Source organism: Stomoxys calcitrans, chromosome 2 (genome assembly GCF_963082655.1).
Source record: "Stomoxys calcitrans chromosome 2, idStoCalc2.1, whole genome shotgun sequence".
Lineage (NCBI taxonomy): Eukaryota > Metazoa > Arthropoda > Insecta > Diptera > Muscidae > Stomoxys > Stomoxys calcitrans.
The window spans coordinates 110290380-110310178 of NC_081553.1; the positions used below are offsets into that span (position 1 = coordinate 110290380).

The following is a 19799-nucleotide window of genomic DNA, read 5'->3' on the forward strand; positions in this document are numbered from 1 at the left end:
ATCCCCTTGAATCGCATCAACTATCTCCAATATCTGGCTTTCTTGAAAATTGGGATAAGGGGGAGGGTCCGCCGCCTCCTTCAGATGTCAAAAAATTAACCAGGATACATTCTGCACCATCTGTGAGAATTTCATGAATATCGCTTCAGCGGTTTTTAAGTCTTCGCGGAACAAACAAACAATTAAATCAAAACCAAATAATTTTCTTTTATATATTTTATTTTCTTTCTTTTTACTCGTGTTTTAATTTATTTTGTTTTATGTTATATTATCTTTTTATTTTCGTCTATATTTTTCTTTTATTTTATTTCATTTTGTTTTTTTTTATGTTAAACGTTAGTTTCTTTTGTATTTTATTTAAATTTAATTTATTTTACTTTTTATTATTTATTGTTATTTTTGTTTTATTTTTTTATTGTTTTTAAGTGTTGTTGAAAAAGTCTGCAGTTCCCCACTGTGCTAAATGGAGGACTTACATGTGTGCGTGTGTGTGTGTGTGTAAAACGATCAACGACCGCTTGATGCAGTAAACCTTCATACATTTTCGCTAATTTAAATTTTCACTCTCTTTCTCCAGTGAGGTCTAAAGTCGAGCTTAAAACACCGCCAGAGTTCACATCATCACACAGCCATGCCGTGCGAAAGAGAACTGTAAAAATAATGCCAAATAACGATCTACATTGAGAACTGGTGGCCCAAGAGTAACTTTTGATTTGTATTTAAAACCCAAAGAACACAAACACACACACACACGCACTCAGAAAAGTGAAAAACGTAAAATCACAAAAAATAAACAAAACTCACAAAATTATATTACGCCATAGAAAAAACGTTACGGACGAGTTCATTTTGAAAACAAAAGAATTTTATAAAAAATCATACACACGCTCACACACACACAACAAACTGTATCTGCGATACCATAGTAGCACATGCTCGTACATTAGAGGTTATTTAAATGGATATGGAATTAAGACTGTATGCATGTGAAGGGGAGGGGGGGGGGGGACTGACTAATGGACGGACTGTATTTAGAAAACTAACAAAGAACTAAATTAAAATTTTTAACAAACAAAAACACTGAAACTAAAATTTCAAATTCAACCAACAATGTATGACTGCAAGTAAGCGATTATGTGCAGCACCACTTTGATCGACGACTGGCAAGTCAGACTCGGTCTTTATTTGTTGTTGTTGGTAATGCCATTGATTGCGAAAAGCCAACTCTTTATGTTGATTGAGTGCAATATATAATTTGCTATTATTACTAGTTTTTGTTTGTTTTTTTTTTTTTGTTTTATTTGGTATTGCATTGCAATCATAATTGAAGCTAAGCTTCATATAGAAAATGTAATGCAGTTGAAAAGGTTTTTACATATGAAGTGACAAACTCCAGTTATAAGGGGTATGAAAAAGCAAACAATTAACAAATTGAACTTTATGATTACCTGTTAAGTGTATAATTGTCTCACAAATGTCTATATTGAATGCATATTAATAAACAACAATATCCATTATTACAATCAATAGAAAGCCACGAGTGCGTTGAATGCGAAACAAAAGCCTCCAATGAGGAAAATATAAATCCACTCAAATTAGGGAGAACAAATATTGCTCAGTAAAATATTTCCAGTTAATTTGTTATACTCTTGCAATAGCGATTAAAAAATTTGCTTTTCAAATACTCCAAGTACTCGTCTCACATAAGAAGTTCAAAGGCCTAGGTATTTACTTAGTTTGGAAAATTTCTGGATAGAGTTAGAATATCCATTTCCTTTGTATTAGCCTCATCCTTTATACCATGGATCCAAGGCTGTATTCTGTGCTGCGAAAGCCCCCAATAATGGAGTAAAATTGTTTAAATTATCCCGATTTCACACAGCCACTTTAAACGAACTGCCATATTACTTCCCCAACCATCGGAAGATCGGTTTTTATGACATAACCGAACCGGGCCCGCTTCGCTGCGCCTTCTTTAACTCTCTAATATCATTTTAGAAAGAGGACACTTCGCCCAAAATGCGAATATCGAATTCGTGCTATTGTAGTCTATGATGCTGAGCGCGTTTGAATCCTGGCGGAAACATCGGACAAAGCGGTGTTTATCCCCTGTTAATGTTGGCGGCATTTGCGACGTGCAATGCCATGCATAGTCATTTAAAAAATTTTCCTCAAAGAGGTGTCGCACTGCCGGACACCGTTCGGACTGGACTATAAAAAAGGTCCCTTATCATTGAGTTTAAACTTGAGTCAGTAAACACTAATTGATGTGTGAGAATTTACCCCCTTCTCAATTTCTGGTGGTAATGTTCTTCCTAAGGGTAATGTTCTCATTAGGTAAGGGATGGCACCTCAGACATTTCGACTCAAATATGGATATCAAATTCATGCTGCACTTCTAAATCCCTTTAATTTCAGCCCCATATTGCCATGGCCGGTAAATATGAACCCGTTGGAGGGTGTTTTGGTGCTGGTGTCATCGGCACTTTGCACTAAAAATAGATTTCAAATTCGTCCTTTATTCCCAACGGAAATGACGTTCAGTTAAGGGGGTGCTTTTAGGGCGTACCCCATGTCATATTCGTAATCTACTCCCTTATAACTTTCATTTGAGTCCCATGTAACCATGGTCGGCTAATATGCCCATTTGGGGATATTTGGGTTGGGCTACTTTCCATTACTTGGACCTAATGTTTTATGCCATATTTGTAATCTACTGCCTAGTACTTTTTATTTGAATCCCCCACTGACATGAACTTCTCATATATGTCTGTTTTGAGGAGTTTTGGGGTAGGGGAGAGGGGCCCGCTGGGTACTTGGACCCAAACTTTAATACCATATTCGTTTTTTGGTCTCCAATACCTTTCATTTGATACCCTAATTGTGGCCGTCGGACCACTTTCAGATATGGGTGGCGTTTTATTGAGATAAGGGTCCGCCTCCACCCGATATCTAAAAATTATATAGCCTATGCTTCCTTCCAGGTGGCGTGACCCACTATACTTCGATCTGATTTTGTATGACAGATTCGCAATCTACTCTCGAAGACCATTCATTTGAGCCCCATATTGAAATGAACGTCCAACATGTCTGTTTGGGGAAGTTTTGGGTTTGGGGCAGTCCAATGGGTACTTGGAATCAAATTTCTATACCCTATTCGTATTCTACTCTCCAATACCTGTCATTTGATACCAATATTATCCCGATCAGTCCACTTTTGATTTTGGGTTGTGTTTTTGGCATAAGGGGGAGGGTTCGTCCCCCTTCCGATATCGAAAAATTATATAGCCTATATTTCCTTCCACACCAACCTACACAATATGCGAACATTTCGAGAAAATCGGTTCTGCCGTTTTTCAGTCTATACGGAACAAACCGAGTCCCATATATCCGTGATTGGCTAATGTGCCTATTTTGGGCGTTGTTGTGGGGGTGGGGTGACCCCCTATACTTCGACATGAATTTGTATCTCAGATTCGTTATCGACACCCGCATACTTTTCATTTGATACCCATATTGTTCTTATCGGTCCACTGTTAATTTTGGGTGGTGTTTTTGGGGAAATGGCGGAGGGTCCGCCACCTTCCGTTATCAATAAATTATACAGCCTATTCCTACTTCCTGACCATATTCGTAATCTACTCCCGAATACCTTTCATTTGAGTCCCATATTGTCATGATAAACCTATTTTAAGGGGTTTTGGGGCTGGGGCGGCCCCCCCCCCCGGTACTTGGACCCGACTTTTATTATGAAATTCGTACTCTACTCTTGAATACCCTTTATTTGAATCCCATATTGTCCCAATCGGTCCACTTTTATTTTTGGTTAGTACTTTTGGGGTAAAGGGCCATATGCTTGAAAGGACTACTGACATCCAAACGAAAGTAAAGCTAGCGTGCCCTACAGTGGGGTAAGAGGCGGGCCGAAATCGGAACAAGAGACTAATACTGACGAGATCAACGCGAGTCACATGGGATTTCAGGCGCTATTAGACAAGACAAAGAAAGGTCCCACCGTTTAATATTAGAATATGTAATATTAACGGTGGAACCTTCGTAGCGCAGAGGTTAGCATGTCCGCCTATGACGCTGAATGCCTGGGTTCGAATCCTGGCGAGTCTATCAGAAAAAATTTTCAGCGGTGGTTTCCCCCTCCTATTGCTGCCAACATTTGTGAGGTACTATGCCATGTAAAACTTCTCTCCAAAGAGGCGTCGCACTGCGGAACGCCGTTCGGACTCGGACGTAAAATGGAGGCCCCTTATCATTGAGCTTAAACTTGAATAGGACTGCACTCATTAATATGTGATAAGTTTGCCCCTGTTCCTTAGTGGAATACTCATGGGCAAAAATTGCAAAAAATTTGCATTTTCAATAAGAAAAACCATGCTAACTTTGACCGGGCCGAATCTTGTGAACCCACCATCACCATGGATATACAATTTCTTTTTTAACCAACACACAGGGGATTTCCCCCTTTATGCAGTGCATTGCGTTGGCGAATGGAAAGTCAGTACTCGAAAGGGGGGAAAGAGGTGGTGTTGTTCTTCACATTTGTAAGTAGTGGGAAAGACCTTTGCAGGATGTCGATTCCACAGTCGTACTGTTCGGACAAGAAACGAGTTTTCCCGTTAATGCAGGGTTCGGCCAACTGACCAATCAATCAGAAACCGGTGCAAATTCTTGGAAAATCTGGAAAATCTTGTGTCCAAGGGCGAACCTCCTTACGTATCTCTGTGGAACAAACACAAATTTTGCACCAACTGCTTTATTTTGACTTCCAACAACTGTGAGAAGTATGGTCTAAATCGGTTCATAACCTGATATACCTCCCATAGAAACCGATATCGGATCTTGACTTCTTGAGCCGCTAGAGGGCGCAATTATTACCCAATTTGGCTGAAATTTTGCGTTTGCTGTTTTGATTTGACCGCCAACAACTATGCCTAGTACGGCTCAAATCGGTGCATAACCTGATATAGCTCCCATATCAACCGATGTCGGATCTTGACTTCTTGAGCCCCTATAGGGCACAATTCTCGTCTGATTTGGCTAAAATGTTGCACCAACTGTTTTATTTTGACTAACAACAACTGTGTCAAGTATGGTCTAAATCGGTTCACAACCTGACATAGCTCCCATATAAACCGATATGGGATCTTGAATTCTTGAGCCGCTAGAGGGCGCAGTTATTATCCGATTAGGCTGAAAATTTGCATTAAGTGTTTTGATGTGACCGCCAACAACTGTGTGAGGTATGGCTCAAACCGGTGCATAACCTGATATAGCTCCCATATAAGCCATTATCGGATGTTGACATCTTGAGCCCCTAGAGGGCACAATTCTTATCCGATTTGGCTACAATTTTGCACCAACTGTTTTATTTTGACTAGCAATAACTTTGTCAAGTATGGTTTAAATCGGTTGACAACCTGATATAGCTCCCATATAAACCGATATGGGCTCTTCATGTCTTGAGCCGCTAGAGGGCGCAATTATTATCTGATTTGGCTGAAATTTTGCATTAACTGTTTTATTTTGACTTTCAATAACTGTGTCAAGTATGGTCTAAATCGGTTCATAATCTGATATAGCTCTCATATAAATCGATATGGGATCTTGACTTTTTGAGCCGCTAGAGGGCGCAATTATTATCCGATTTGGCTGAAAATTTGCATTAATGTTTTGATGTGACACCCAACAACCCCAACAACTGTGCGAAGTATGGCTCAAATTTTTATGCATTATCCCTTGGTTGTCTATAAAGAGATATCGGAAAAAGAACTTGACAAATGCGATCCATGGTGGAGGGTTTATAACATTTGGCCCGGCCGAATTTAGCAGTAACACAGAAACATTTGCAAATGCGGTAATCTCAATGATCATACATGTCGCCTCCTCTGACAAAGTAGTTTTTACCTTGTTCTAAAGAATATTAATGATTCATATTTAAAAAAAAATATATATAAATAATTTTTGAAAGACAAATGATCCGCTGCTATGCGATATGGCATTATGCAGTGGTCCATCAAACAAAACATTTATTATTATGGCCATAAATTCAAATGAAAATTTCAGTTTTCTAAAAGCAACTTTCTATTATATATGAGGCATGGCTAAATATTTTCCAAGTCATTCGTTGATTGTTCTTCACTCCCCTCCCCCCTTCTTCCCAACCTCGCGTCTAACAACACTTATTGGTGGTTTTTGGTTTATTCTGAACGAAAAACATTTGCAGTCATTCAGAATTTTTTTTTTTACACAATAGCAACGAATATCCAAAGCCACATACACCATGTCCATATACATTAACAATGGAGAAACAAAGGGTATTTGACCTATAAGTCGTTATGCCGTTCACAGTAGTCCCCAGCCGCCGCCAACACAACCACCACCACCACCACCGCTGTGCTGGGAGATGAATGGTAGGTAATACAATTTTTATTCTATTCTGCATATTTGGCCACTAAGCTGCTAAGCTCAAAGAGCTGCAAAATTTGTATGTTAATTAGTTGGAAACGAGCTGAAAAAAAGCTTTCGGTCTGAGAGAGAGGGGGCCCAAAAAGACCTTCATCAGCATAGCCACAGCCATAGCCATAGCCATCAGCAGCTACATTTGAGACCATAGAATGATCACTTTGATCATACACTTCAACAGTGGCCAACCACCTCCATCGAAACCCAAATAAAATAAAAAAACCTCATTTGTATAAAAGAAAAAAACTTGCAACATTTCATTACAAAGCTCGCTGTACTTAAAAGTCAGTGGACTCTGTGATGTATTCGATGGTGATGATGATGATGATGATGGTGATACCCTCAAAATGTGAATAATTTTATGGGGTTTTTCATTCATTTCATTCCATTAATTTGTGTGTTGATGTCGCGGTGGCTGCCTTTTTCTTGGTTTTCTGCGTTTTTGAGTGCTGGTTTTGCGAAGGCGTCGGCGGCGGGCCTTCAGTGTGAATGATTAATTTTTTGTTTCAGCTCAAGATGATTTCTGTTTCATTATTGTTTTGTGGTCGTCCACCATGTTTGCTGTTGTTGTTGTTGTTCTTGTTGACGAGTCGTGGTTTTCCACTTGTCTTAGTCTTGTCATCCAAATCCAAGCGGGCTAGCTTCTAGCCAGTCAAGCGTCCCACCATGCTGTCGACCATCATCATTTAAAACCGCTAAATGCCATAATAATACCTTCGTTTGGCTATTTTTCTCCTTTCGACTGGCTAAGAGCCCCGGAAAATCGTAAGAAAAGCCCTCATTTTTTCTTCTGCAGCGAAGAGGACACTTGTGTTTTTAGGTTTTTATTTTGAAGACAGCTCAGCAGAAGAAGAATATTAAATAGAAGACGCACTTTATTAATAAATGAGGGCTACTACCTGCTAATGGGAGCGTGGAAGTGAATTTTTAGGGGAGGGGGTTGAAACAAAAATTTTACAAAAAAAAAAATGAATAATAAAAATGGACTACTGAACATCGATTACTAGTGGGGAATAAAAATTAGATGAGAAGCTGGCCAAAGCGGGGTTCCCTTTAATTGTCTATATGAAAGTGTTTTTAGCAACGGCTCATTTAAGGATATCTTCGGTTACTACTGAAGTAAGAACGTCTTTGGTGTGATAAACCTGAAATAAGTTGGACATCTAGAAGCATCTGATGGGCATATACGTTTGCTTGTGGGTAAGTTGGCCCCCAGATGTCTTTTTATCATATTCATACTCTAGACTCCACCCACATTTGGGATCCACAAAGTACAAATAGGTTCGCATGCTAATTTGAGAGGGGGGTTTGTTTGGCCCCCCAACAAATGGTCAGATTTATCAGATTCGTGCTCTACTTCTAAATACCTTTCATTTGATACCCATATTGTCAATATCTGTAAACATGGCTTGGTATAGGACGTTCCCCCTGTCGCTTGATCCAAAATTTCATTTAACAAACTCGTGTCACCATAACATTGCAAACCAAATATCGAATAAACCACTGCGCCCATCTCTGATATTTGGTGTTTTTGTAATTTAGGATAAAGGGAAGGGTCCGCCTTTTCACATAGTGGGGAATAAAAATTAGATGAGAAGCTGGCCAAAGCGGGGTTCCCTTTAATTGTCTATATGAAAGTGTTTTTAGCAACGGCTCATTTAAGGATATCTTCGGTTACTACTGAAGTAAGAACGTCTTTGGTGTGATAAACCTGAAATAAGTTGGACATCTAGAAGCATCTGATGGGCATATACGTTTGCTTGTGGGTAAGTTGGCCCCCAGATGTCTTTTTATCATATTCATACTCTAGACTCCACCCACATTTGGGATCCACAAAGTACAAATAGGTTCGCATGCTAATTTGAGAGGGGGGTTTGTTTGGCCCCCCAACAAATGGTCAGATTTATCAGATTCGTGCTCTACTTCTAAATACCTTTCATTTGATACCCATATTGTCAATATCTGTAAACATGGCTTGGTATAGGACGTTCCCCCTGTCGCTTGATCCAAAATTTCATTTAACAAACTCGTGTCACCATAACATTGCAAACCAAATATCGAATAAACCACTGCGCCCATCTCTGATATTTGGTGTTTTTGTAATTTAGGATAAAGGGAAGGGTCCGCCTTTTCACATCTACTGTGAAAGTTTTAAGTAAATCGCTTCAGCTGCTTTTCAGTCTATACGAAAAACACATATTAACAACGATTTATTTTTATTCCCTCCACCTTAGTATGGGGGTATACTAATTACGTTGTTCAGTTGCCAGTGGACGGCTCCTCGAAATCAGGTTTTCCGTATTTTACACAAAAGTTTATAGACGGCATTTCTCTGGCCTTTACTGCCAAATCATTTACCCTTTCACCACCTTACCCTACTATGGACAGGCAACCAAACGATGAGGATCGTATCACCCTCAGAGTAGGCTTAAACGTGGTTGTTATAGCCCTGTCCGTAATGATGTTCACACTCGACGTCCTCGCGCTAAAACTAAACTACCTCACGAAGTCCGCATGCAGGACCATATTATGGTCAGCCAGTCGGGAACAGATCTCAGTCCCTGCGTCCTCAATGTAATTTTGGTCCATCTGTATAGCATGATATTCCAAATTGGAATACCAGAGTTCTGTCAATATAAGACCAAGGTTGTACTAGACCTCAAGTGTTGTCTCAGGTAAACCTTTTCCATTCCATCTAGGTTTCCTATCATCGCCTCGATTACACCATTGGAAAAATTTTCTTAAACTACCCTTTCCCTAGGGAAAGTGTACTAAAACCAGTCTTTCCCTTGGAAAACGGTACTTAAACACGCCATTCCCTTAGAAAAAGGTGGTTAAACTACCCTTTTCCTTGAAAAATTGCGCTAAAACTACCCTTTCCCTTGGAAAAGCATATTAAAACTACACGTTCCCTTGGAAAAGGGTAGTAAAACCACCCTTTCCCTTGGAAAAGGAAACTAAAACGACCCTTTCCCTTGGAAGAGGGTACTAAAACTACCCCTTTGCCATGGAAAAAGGTAGTAAACATACCCTTTCCCTTGGAAAAGGATATCAAAACTACCCTTTCCCTTGGACAGGGTACTAAAACTACCCCTTTGCCTTGGAAAAAGGTACTTAAACTACCCCTTTCCTTCGAAAAGTGCACTTAATCTACCCTTTCTCGTGGAAAAGGGTACTAAAACTAGCCTTTCCCTAGGAAAACGGTACTAAAACTGTCCTTTACCTTGGAAGAGGGTATTAAATCTAGCCTTTCCCTTGGAAGAGGGTACTAAAACTACCCTTTTCGTCGGAAAATGGTACTAAAACTACACTTTCCCTTGGAAAAGGGTACTCAAACTACACTTTTCCTTGGAAAAGGGTGCTAAAACTACCCTTTCTCCTGGAAAAGAGTAGTAAAACTACCCTTTCCCCTGGAAAAGGGTACTACTCCTACTCCTAAAACTACCCTTTCTCTAGAAAAAGAATATTCAAACTACCTGTTCTCGTGGAAAAGGGTACTAAACTACCCTTTGTTATGGAAAAGGGTAGTAAAACTACCCCGTTGCCTTGGAAAGTCTAAAACTTGGAAAACGGTACTAAAACTACCCTTTCCTTTGAAAAAGGGTTATGAAACTACTATTTTCATTGGAAGAGTGTACTGAAACTACCCTTTCCATTGGAAGAGGGTACTAAAACTACCCTTTCCATTGGAAAAGGGTTCTACATCTAACCTTTCCCTTGGAAAAGGGTACTAAAAATACCCTTTCTCTTGGAAAAGGGTATTAAAACCACATTTTTCCTTGGAAAAGGGTGCCAAACTTCCCTTTTTCTTGGAAAATTGTTCTAAAACTACCCTTTCTATTGGAAAAGGGTACTAAAACTACCCTTTCCCTTGGAAAATTGTACCAAAACTACCCTCTCCAGTGGAAAAGGGTACTAAAACTACCCTTTCCTTTGAAAAAGGGTAACAAAATTACCCTCACGCTTGGAAAAGGGTACTAAAACTACCCTTTCCCTTGGAAAAGGGTAACAAAACTACCCTCTCCCTTGGAAAAGGGTACTAAAACTACCCTTTCCCTTGGAAAAGGGTAACAAAACTACCCTTTCCTTGGAAAAGGGTACTAAAACTACCCGTCTCCTTAGAATGGAGCAATAAAACTACCCTTTCCTTTGGAAAATAGTACTAAAAATCCCCTTTTATTTGGAAAAGGATAGTAAAACTACACTTTCCCTTGGAAAAGGGTACTAAAGTTACCCTTTTCCTTGGAAAAGGGTATTAAAACTAACTTTTCCCTTGGAAAAGGGTAATGAAACTAACCTTTCCCTTGGAAAGTGGTACTAAAACTACTCTTTCCTTTGGTAAAAGGTACTAAAATTAACATTTCCCTTGAAAAATTTTACCAAAACAAACCTTTCCCTTGGGGGAGGGTACTAAAACTATGCTTCCTATCATATGGCGGTCAACGTAAGTCTTTGAGTGTTATCGAATGAGAATGACTGAAAGTGGTTCTGCCAGTAAAGGGAGATAAGAAAAAGTAGGTGGTATCAACTTCTACAGCGTCTTGTGCATCCGAGCAGATAAAGAAAATGGAGAAAGTTGGAAACCACAACTTTGAGAGAGCCTGCGACTTTATCTAACGGCGTAAACGATACGGCACCAAATTTAAAATAAAACGAAGAAAAATATGGGCAAACAGCTGCTACTTTGGAAGCAGTTTAGAAACAAGGCTACCTCCCGACAGACGAGTGTTACGTTATTAAAGACACCAATACTACTATGCTTGTTATATGGTTCCTAGGCTTATTTTCTTGTGAAAACAGACGAGGCTTTGAAGTGTTTGAGAGAAAGATTCTGAAGTACTCTCTAATCTCTTGCCAAAATCAAGCAGTTTTTCCGACCGATGTCAGGTTAAAGTTTTCCATTTAAGTGTCACAGTAACTTGTTGACATCAAGTGAATCGGCGAAGACCCCCAGTCCTGTTACCAACTTATTCTTAGAGACATAAGTGAAGATCCATATCTCATCGACCGGCAAACACAGAATTCACCGCCTAATCATTCCTGTTGAGAAAATTTGTCCTAAAATCCCTATCACGAATTTCTCGGAGACCTTTTTCTTTTCCTTCATCATCATCATCATGCCGAATTTTCTCATCTTCGCTTATAATGTGGTGCAAATCTTGTCGATTCTGTAATTATGATGAAGATCAATCTCTGAATTTTGTCTTTCTACGAGTATGTACAGCACTCAATTATGCCAGTGCAAATTCAATACATCTGGTAAGGCTTTTTATCACCTATTTGGATAATAGGATACTGAGCAATATTGCAGGTGTCGTAAATGGACACTAGAGCTAAACTGGGATGCCCACTGAACCTAAACCTACACCTAAACTTGTACAGAAAAAAACCTACAAAGGAAGGAATAAAGAAAACATTTTTAAAGTGCAGGAAAAAACTGAGTACCAGTGGGGCATAATCAGTCATCGAAGGTATCACTTTTAAGAATATGATAACGGAAGCAAGTCTCACAACATAGAAAACTGAAGAATATGTACAAACGGGGCAATTTGTCGAAAGAACGGAATGTTCCTAAGGAAACTACGTATATTCCTAAAATTGAAACCCAGAGAAGCTGCAGAAAAAAGGCCCCCGCTTTCAACTACTTTGGGAAGAACAAGTCAACTTTCCACCTCATTGTTAGGTCTAAGCAGGATCTTATCCAAGGAAAGCAAAGTCGGAAAAAGAAACAAGTTTTATGTCATTTAGTTCGACCAGGTCAAATTTTGGATACCTACAACCTAGAATATATTTATCATTCTATTTAACTGTTACTAGATACTATATACCCATATAAATATGAGCCGATATGCACCACATTCAGTTCGGACAAGGAGAACCCTTCTTTAACTCACCGTTTTAAATTTCAAGGAAATCCGGTAATAACTGCGATTTTTCTGTGTTTAAGATCCATAAAATACAGATCGGCCAATATGGTACCAATATCCAAACATGGTAAACATGCCAACATTTGTGAGGTACTATCCCATGTAAAACTTATCTCCAAAGATATATCGCACTACCGGCACGCCATTCGAACTTGGCTTTAAAAAAGAGGCCCCCTATCATTGAGCTTAAACTTGAATTGGACTGCACTCATTGATATGTGAGAAGTTTGTCCCTGTTCCTTAGTGGAATGTTCATGGGCAAAATTTGCGAGTGAGCAAAAAGCGAACAGGACATTACCTCTTAGTTTCTTCAAGGAAACCTTCAATTCCAAAAATTACTTTGCTTCTTTCGACAGTTGCGATTTCATTCAGAGAATTCAGTAATTTAGTATTCATAGACCCACAGAACTAAGTCTGCTGGTATCAGCAAACACTGTCTGCTGATATTAAATTAAAATTTTTTATCATTTGAATGAAACCAAACAATATTTTTGAATTACTACAAAACAATTGAAGCACTTGCTACATAATATATAAATTTTTCCCAACTTTGGGCGTACATTTTTTGTTTAAAAGCCTTTGTATGATTTTGATCAAATAGTAAAAAATAGAAAAATTTTTTCGCTCTGTGCCTCTAAAATTAAAAGAAGAGATGAAACACACAAAATTTTCATGTCTTTATTATATTATACAGCAGAAAATGTTTGCTATTTTAGCAAAAAATTACTGCTGTCCCGTTTTTCTGCTGTTACAGCAAACATTTTTTGCTGTTTTTACTTACAAATTTCCCTAAGTGTAAGATTGTTATCGGAATTTGATTTTCAAAGGAAATTTTTGCCAAAATTTGTATAACTTTTTGTAATTATAATCCATTTTTTAACAGCGAAATTATAGAAATCGGTATCCATATTCTTTCTATTTAAGCCATAGAAACACTTTATAAGCTCTTCCCCTTAAAATCCCCTCTTGCTACGTCCCTGACTTGCTACCTTCATCATTTGGCATCGTTCACTGTTTCATTCGTTTTTTTCACATTAACATATTTTGTGAGAGTACCTTCATTTTTATGACCGTTAAGGTGTTCTAACTCTTTTTGAGCTTCTTTGGGCCAGCCATACATCTGCTGCTTTCATTATTATTTTCATTTGTTCTAATCTTAATGATCTAAGCAAATTAGCAACTGTAGCATGGTAATGAGAGGGAAGAGAAGGCGGAGCCAAAGAAGAGTCATATAATTTATTATAATGATAAGAAAAGTAAATTAACGCCATAATTCGACTGATCATTTGTAGGAGATACAAAAAAAACCAAATCTAAGTACTTGTAGAGTTATATGCTAAATAATTGTTGTTGTTGTTGTTGTTGCTGGTATTGTGAATTTTAATTAAACTTTAGCAGAAGTTAGCAGAAGACTGAGGTTTATGTTCTCACTTCAAATAGCTTTTAATTGTTGAAATTGTGGGAGTTGAGTTTCATTGTTTTATTTTCTGAATACATCCCAAATAACTGAAAAGAAGAAACTTGAGATCATTAATATTAAGGTTTGTCAAATTTGAATGACCAATCAAAATAATTAACTCCTCAATGATGGAATGAAATGAGTCTCAGAGTTAATGCGTTTTTGACAAGGAGGATACGATTTAAAAAAGAAACCACAATTTGTAAAAATTATAGTGATAATGTGATAGTTATTACAATTATGTAGATTGTTTGTAGAACAAAGTTTTAATTAAAAAAAAAAATAAAATCTAAAACAAAAGTTTATTTAACGGAATTATGTATATTGAGGTGTAACTTTTCTCAACATTAAAAAACATTTTAGCACAAAACAAATTATAAGTCAAGTAAACACTAAACCACGGACATCACACTTCTTAAAGCAATAAGTGACGTCCATTTCGAATTTTAGTTCAAAGATAAACCGCCATCCATTAACTACCGAATCCGAACGAAGTGACACAAAAAGACACATTTAAGGCGTAAAAACAAGTAAAAGCGTGCTAAGTTCGGCTGGGCCGAATCGTATATACCCTCCACCTTGAGTCGCATTTGTCGAGCTTTTTTCCCGGTATCTCTTTTTAGGCAAACAAAGGATGAAAGAAAAGAATGCTATGTTATTAGAACAATATCAAGTTATGGTTAATTTCGGACCATAATTGAATTGAATATTGAAGACCATAGTAGAAGTCATTGTGTAAAATGTCAGCCAAATATACACCCTTTAGGGGCTGAAGAAGTAAAATACGGAAGATCGGTTTATCAAGGAGCTGTATTAAACCTATTAAGACCATATTGGACACGTATGTCGAAGGTCATGGGAGAAGCCGTTGTACAAAATCTCAGACAAATCGGATAATAATTGCGCCCTCTAGAGTCCCAAGAAGTCAAGATCCCAGATCGGTTAATAAGGCAGCTATATCCGGTTTTGGACCGATTTGAACCATACCTAGCACAGTTGTTGAAAGTCATAACAAAACATCTCAATCAAAATTTTCAGTCCTCTAGAGGCTCAAGAAGTCAAGACCCCAGATCGGTTTATATGGCAGCTATATCAGGTTATGGACCGATTTCAACCATTCTTAACTCAGTTGTTGGAAGTCATAATAAAACACCTCATGCAAAATTTCGGCCAAAATCGAATAAGAATTGTGCCCTCTAGCGGCTCAAGAAGTCAAGATCCAAGATCAGTTTATATGGGAGCTATATCAAAACATGGACCGATAAAGCCCATTTGCAATCCCAACCGACCTAGACTAATAAGAAGTATTTGTGCAACATTTCAAGGGGCTTGCGTTACTCCTTCGAAAGTTAGCGTGCCTTCGACAGACAGACGGACGGACGGACAGAGGGTCGGACATGTCTAGTGCGACTTAAAATGTCATGACGATCATGAATATCTATACTTTATGGGGTCTTAGACGAATATATCGAGGAGTTACAAACAGAATGACGAAATAAGTATATCCCCTTCATATGGTGGAGGATATAATAATTGACAAAGCTGAAATGTCGGGGTTTCGGGCAGATATCACACAGATAATAATACAGGTAATAAAATACTTGGACTTAAACTGCCACCAAAGATAGATAGCTGCAATGGGTTTCATCCAAAAACGGACAAATGATTGGGACCTAACACTACAGTCCAGGATCGAAAGTAATTGGAGAAATTCCATAAGTTTGGTTTTGTAAAATCCCAAAGCCAAATCATTGTTCTAAAATTAGGAAATTGGTTTACCCATCTTCAATCATGGATGAAAAAATCGAAAACTGTCTAGACATGTGCCATTGGCAAAAGTTGAAGGCTTAACCCGCGTTTCTTGCACTGGTTCTATACTATACGAGGGTTGCCTTTTATATTTCGGGATTAGACAACCCTTGTGTTGCAATCTGCCAACTGAAAGCTCTTTTGTAAAGCTTGACATTTTTGAGGTTATACGTACTCACAACGTTTTGACATTCGAGCGCTATTTGTGTTGTTTACAGTAACTTAAAAGATTCATCTCGCCCAAAAAATGGAATTTAATCGTGCACAATTTTGTGCGAATTCGCACAATTTAAGAATTCGGTGCGACCAAATTCTATGTATCCTTTGTGTCCTCGCTGCTCAGTGGCTGTTATCTAATGGCTGGTCCATTTGTAAGTGCAATGGTCAATCGTTTTGGCTTCCGGCCGATAACTATAGCTGTGTTTTGTCTGCTCCTGTTTTTTGAACAGCATAGAAATGTCGATGTTAGTCTATGGCATACTGGGAGGCATTGGATTCTGTATGATTTTTATTCCGGCTGTGGTAATCATTGGTTTCTATTTTGAAAAGTGGAGAGATCTGGTCACCGGCATAGCTATGTGCGGTTCTGGTGTGGGCACTTTTGTCTTTGCTCCCTCGTCCGATTTCTTGCTGAAAGAGTATGGCTGGCGACGCATGTTGCAGGTTCAAGATGTGGTCATCATTGGCATTGCTTTCAGACCCATTCAGCCACTGACTCTGGCTGTCACTGAGAATGGTAATGTCGAAGAGGATAACAAGAAGATAAGTGGCCATGGCAATACTGTGGCGCCAAAGCCACATTTTACCACCCAAGCTTTTAGCAAGCCTTTTGCCCGAGGGTCGTTCTGCCTACTCCATGCCTAATTCGGCACACAATAAGTATATGGGTTCGTCGCCAGAGTATCATTATCCCACAGCTGCCGAAGTATTCAAGGGGGCTAATTTGGAGCGTCGCCTGTCAGGAGCTTCGAACAAACCTACTGAAATGAAGAGTCTACGCAAATCGCAGCCCCCCACACCCAATGGTGAACCATCACAGTTGACCTTCAACCTCCACAAGGAGCTCACCACAGTGGGTGAAAACGAAGAAGAAACTGAGAATGAGAACTTGTTGGTTACCGAAGCCAAGCCCACCATTGTTCAAGCCCGTCTTTACACAGTTTTCGGCAAACGCGCCCTGAACATTGGCAGTCGCAGCAATATGGGTTCCCAAGCACCCGTCCCATGTATCGTGATGATATCTTCTTTTCCGGTTCCCTGCAACGCATACCCCAATACCAGTCACAGTTTTCCTTGGCCTATCACATGTCCGTGACCCGCCTACCCACCAAACAGGAACAACACGAAGAACGTGAAAGTGGCTGCCATTTGTGTCCTGAGGCTGCGCGTAGCACTTAATGGGGAATTATTTGAAAAACAATAAAGCGATTTTCGATGATTAATATTTGTTTTTGTGTTCTCTAATCCCGAAATATAAAAAGCAACCCTCGTACTATGAAGTGTACATTGCATACTTCATTGCTTTATGGTGTTGAGGTCCAGAGGAAGGCGTTGCAAAAATCTACCTACTACTTAATACTCAGCCGGATCCAAAGGCAAAGGATGTCTTGCTTGTTCATTTCGGCCGACCTGAGAACGACACCATCAGATGCACTGCATGTAATGCTAAACTTGACGTCTCTTCCCATTGTAGATAAACAATTTGCTGCGACCACTGTTGTGAGGTATCCCTTTGGTCAAACATCGGCTAAAGACACAGTGTTATCCTTGACACCATGACCGATATCCCAGACCGCAAGAAATAAACATAGTCAGAGCTGCAATTTGGCTTAAAGTACCGGTTAGCACAACAAGCTAAATACAGGTTTAGGAGTATGTCCATAGTGGCATAGGGCGGATTAATAACCGCACCCTTTTTTTCAACCTAACCATGGATCGCATTTGTCAAATTCTTTGACCGATATCTCTTTATAGGCAAACAAAGGATAATGGATAGGAATTGCTATGCTATTGGAGCTATTAAAAGTTATGAACCGATTGGGGCCATACTTGGCCCCCAGAGGCTCAAGAGATAAGGTTAGGTTAGGCCTTTTCAACCTAACTTAACCTTACCTCTTGAGTGCTGATATTAATCTGCCCAATGCCACTACAGACATACACCTAAGCAAATATTCGCCTTGTTGTGCGCTCTAAAAACTTATAAGTAACTCCGAAAAGGAATTTTTGTTTTGAAGTTAGGAATTCCTTGCTACTTACAATCTGCTTAATTTTTCCCATACCAATCCCCTAAGTTGGTTCATGCTGGTACCGTGTCCGCACTTAAGTACCGGTGTCTGTTAGCCGCGAAAGCCGGGCAATGACATAGGAAATGCCGCACAGACTCATCATCATCCCCACATGCCCTACCCATGCTATCACTTGCCGCACCGATTTTACATAAGGAGTAATTTTAGTCCTATGTGTTCCGTTATGATATTAATAGCTATACTGACCTGCTTCTGGCTTCCTTTCAGTAATAGCCTCTTCTTCTCACGATCTGGATCCCCTCCACAGAATATTTGCCGTCTTACCGACCGTTTCGCTGTTTCACAATTTTGCGTGCGCATTCGTCGCCCACTCCCTTAACATGATCTGCGTCGACCCGAGAGGCTTCGGGTTAACCAAGTTTATTGACGGAAGTCCTCTGCCTTCACCGCCAAATCATCTACCCTTTCATTTCCCCTTACTCCGTTATGGCCCGGCACCCAAACGATGCGGATTTTGCCATCCTCAGAGAAGGTGTTAATCTCCTTCTTACACTGCAAGACTGCTCGTGACCTTACCGTACTGGTTGTTATTGCCCCTATGGCAATTTTACTGTCCCTAAAACAGGTTCACATTTGACGTCCTCGCGTTAGCACCACACCACTTCACGCAATCCGTGATCGCCGGATCTGCGCCTGTAGGACCGTATTATGGTCAGGCAGTCTAAAACAGATTTCAGTCCCTGGATTCTCAATGTAGACCCCCAGGCCAACTCTGTCTTCTAGCTTTGATCCATCCGTGTATCATTATCTTCCAGATGGCAATACTAGGGTTCCGTCGATCCAAGACTGTGCCGAGGGCAGCAGTGCCTCGCACTCGACTTCAAGGTTCATCTCAGGTATCCGATCCGAAACCTCTTCCCTTCCTTTCAGGTCTCCTATCGTCGCCTCGATTATACCGCGATGGTATGAGCTGCTCCTCATCCTCAATCCATTCTCCCATCGCCTCAAGTCTCATAGCCGCAGTGGCTGCCTCACACTTCATCTGTATGTCAATGGGTCGGATATCTAGAATAGTCTCCAGTGTTCTAGTGGGCGTAGTACTAATCGCTCCGCCTATGACAAGACAAAAAGTTATCTGAACCTGAGTGTGTGATCTTCGACAGGAAACTGAATTGGAAGTGTCACATTCAGGACCGCACTGAGAAGGCTTGCAGATGTTGGACACTATGTAGACGGGCCGTAGGCTCGAAATGGGGTCTGAATCCGAGGATAGTCCACTGGCTCTACAGGAGCGTGATTAGACCAATACTTACTTACGCCTCAGTAGTTTGGTGTACTGCTATGGAGAAAAAGTGCAACATAATGGCCATTATGTTGGATCACGCTCCTGTAGAGCCAGTGGACTATTCTAGGATTCAGGCCCCATTTCGAACCTACGGCCCGTCTATATAGTGCCCATCATCTGTAAGCCTTCCCAGTACGCTCCTGAATGTGATACTTCCAATTCAGTTTTTTGTCCAAGATCACACCTAAGTATTTGACCTTGTCAGATCTGGAAATCGTCTTATTGAGGAAAAGTGGTGCATTAAATTGGCCCACCTTCGTCTTAGTGGTGAACAGGCATATTTCAGTCTTCTCAGGGTTAACATTGAGACCTCTGGGTCTAGCCCAGTCATATGCCATATGCAAGACCCTTTCGGCCCTTCTGCATAGCTCGTTCGGATCCTTACCCCTTGGAAGTATTATAACGTCGTCGGGTTCAAATCCCTCTTCAGTCAACATCCGTGATAGGTCATTTATGGTGGTCACTCATAGGAGTGGCGATAAAATGCCCCTTGTGGCGTGTCCTGTGCCACTTTCTCCCTTATATTTATGTCATGG

The 19799-nt window shown here is 39.9% G+C and overlaps 1 pseudogene; it reads left to right on the top strand.

Annotated features, from left to right (window-relative positions):
• The first annotated feature begins 1134 nt into the window (after window positions 1-1134).
• On the top strand, window positions 1135-17070 carry LOC106082787 (uncharacterized; annotated as a pseudogene).
• Window positions 17071-19799: the final 2729 nt, after the last annotated feature.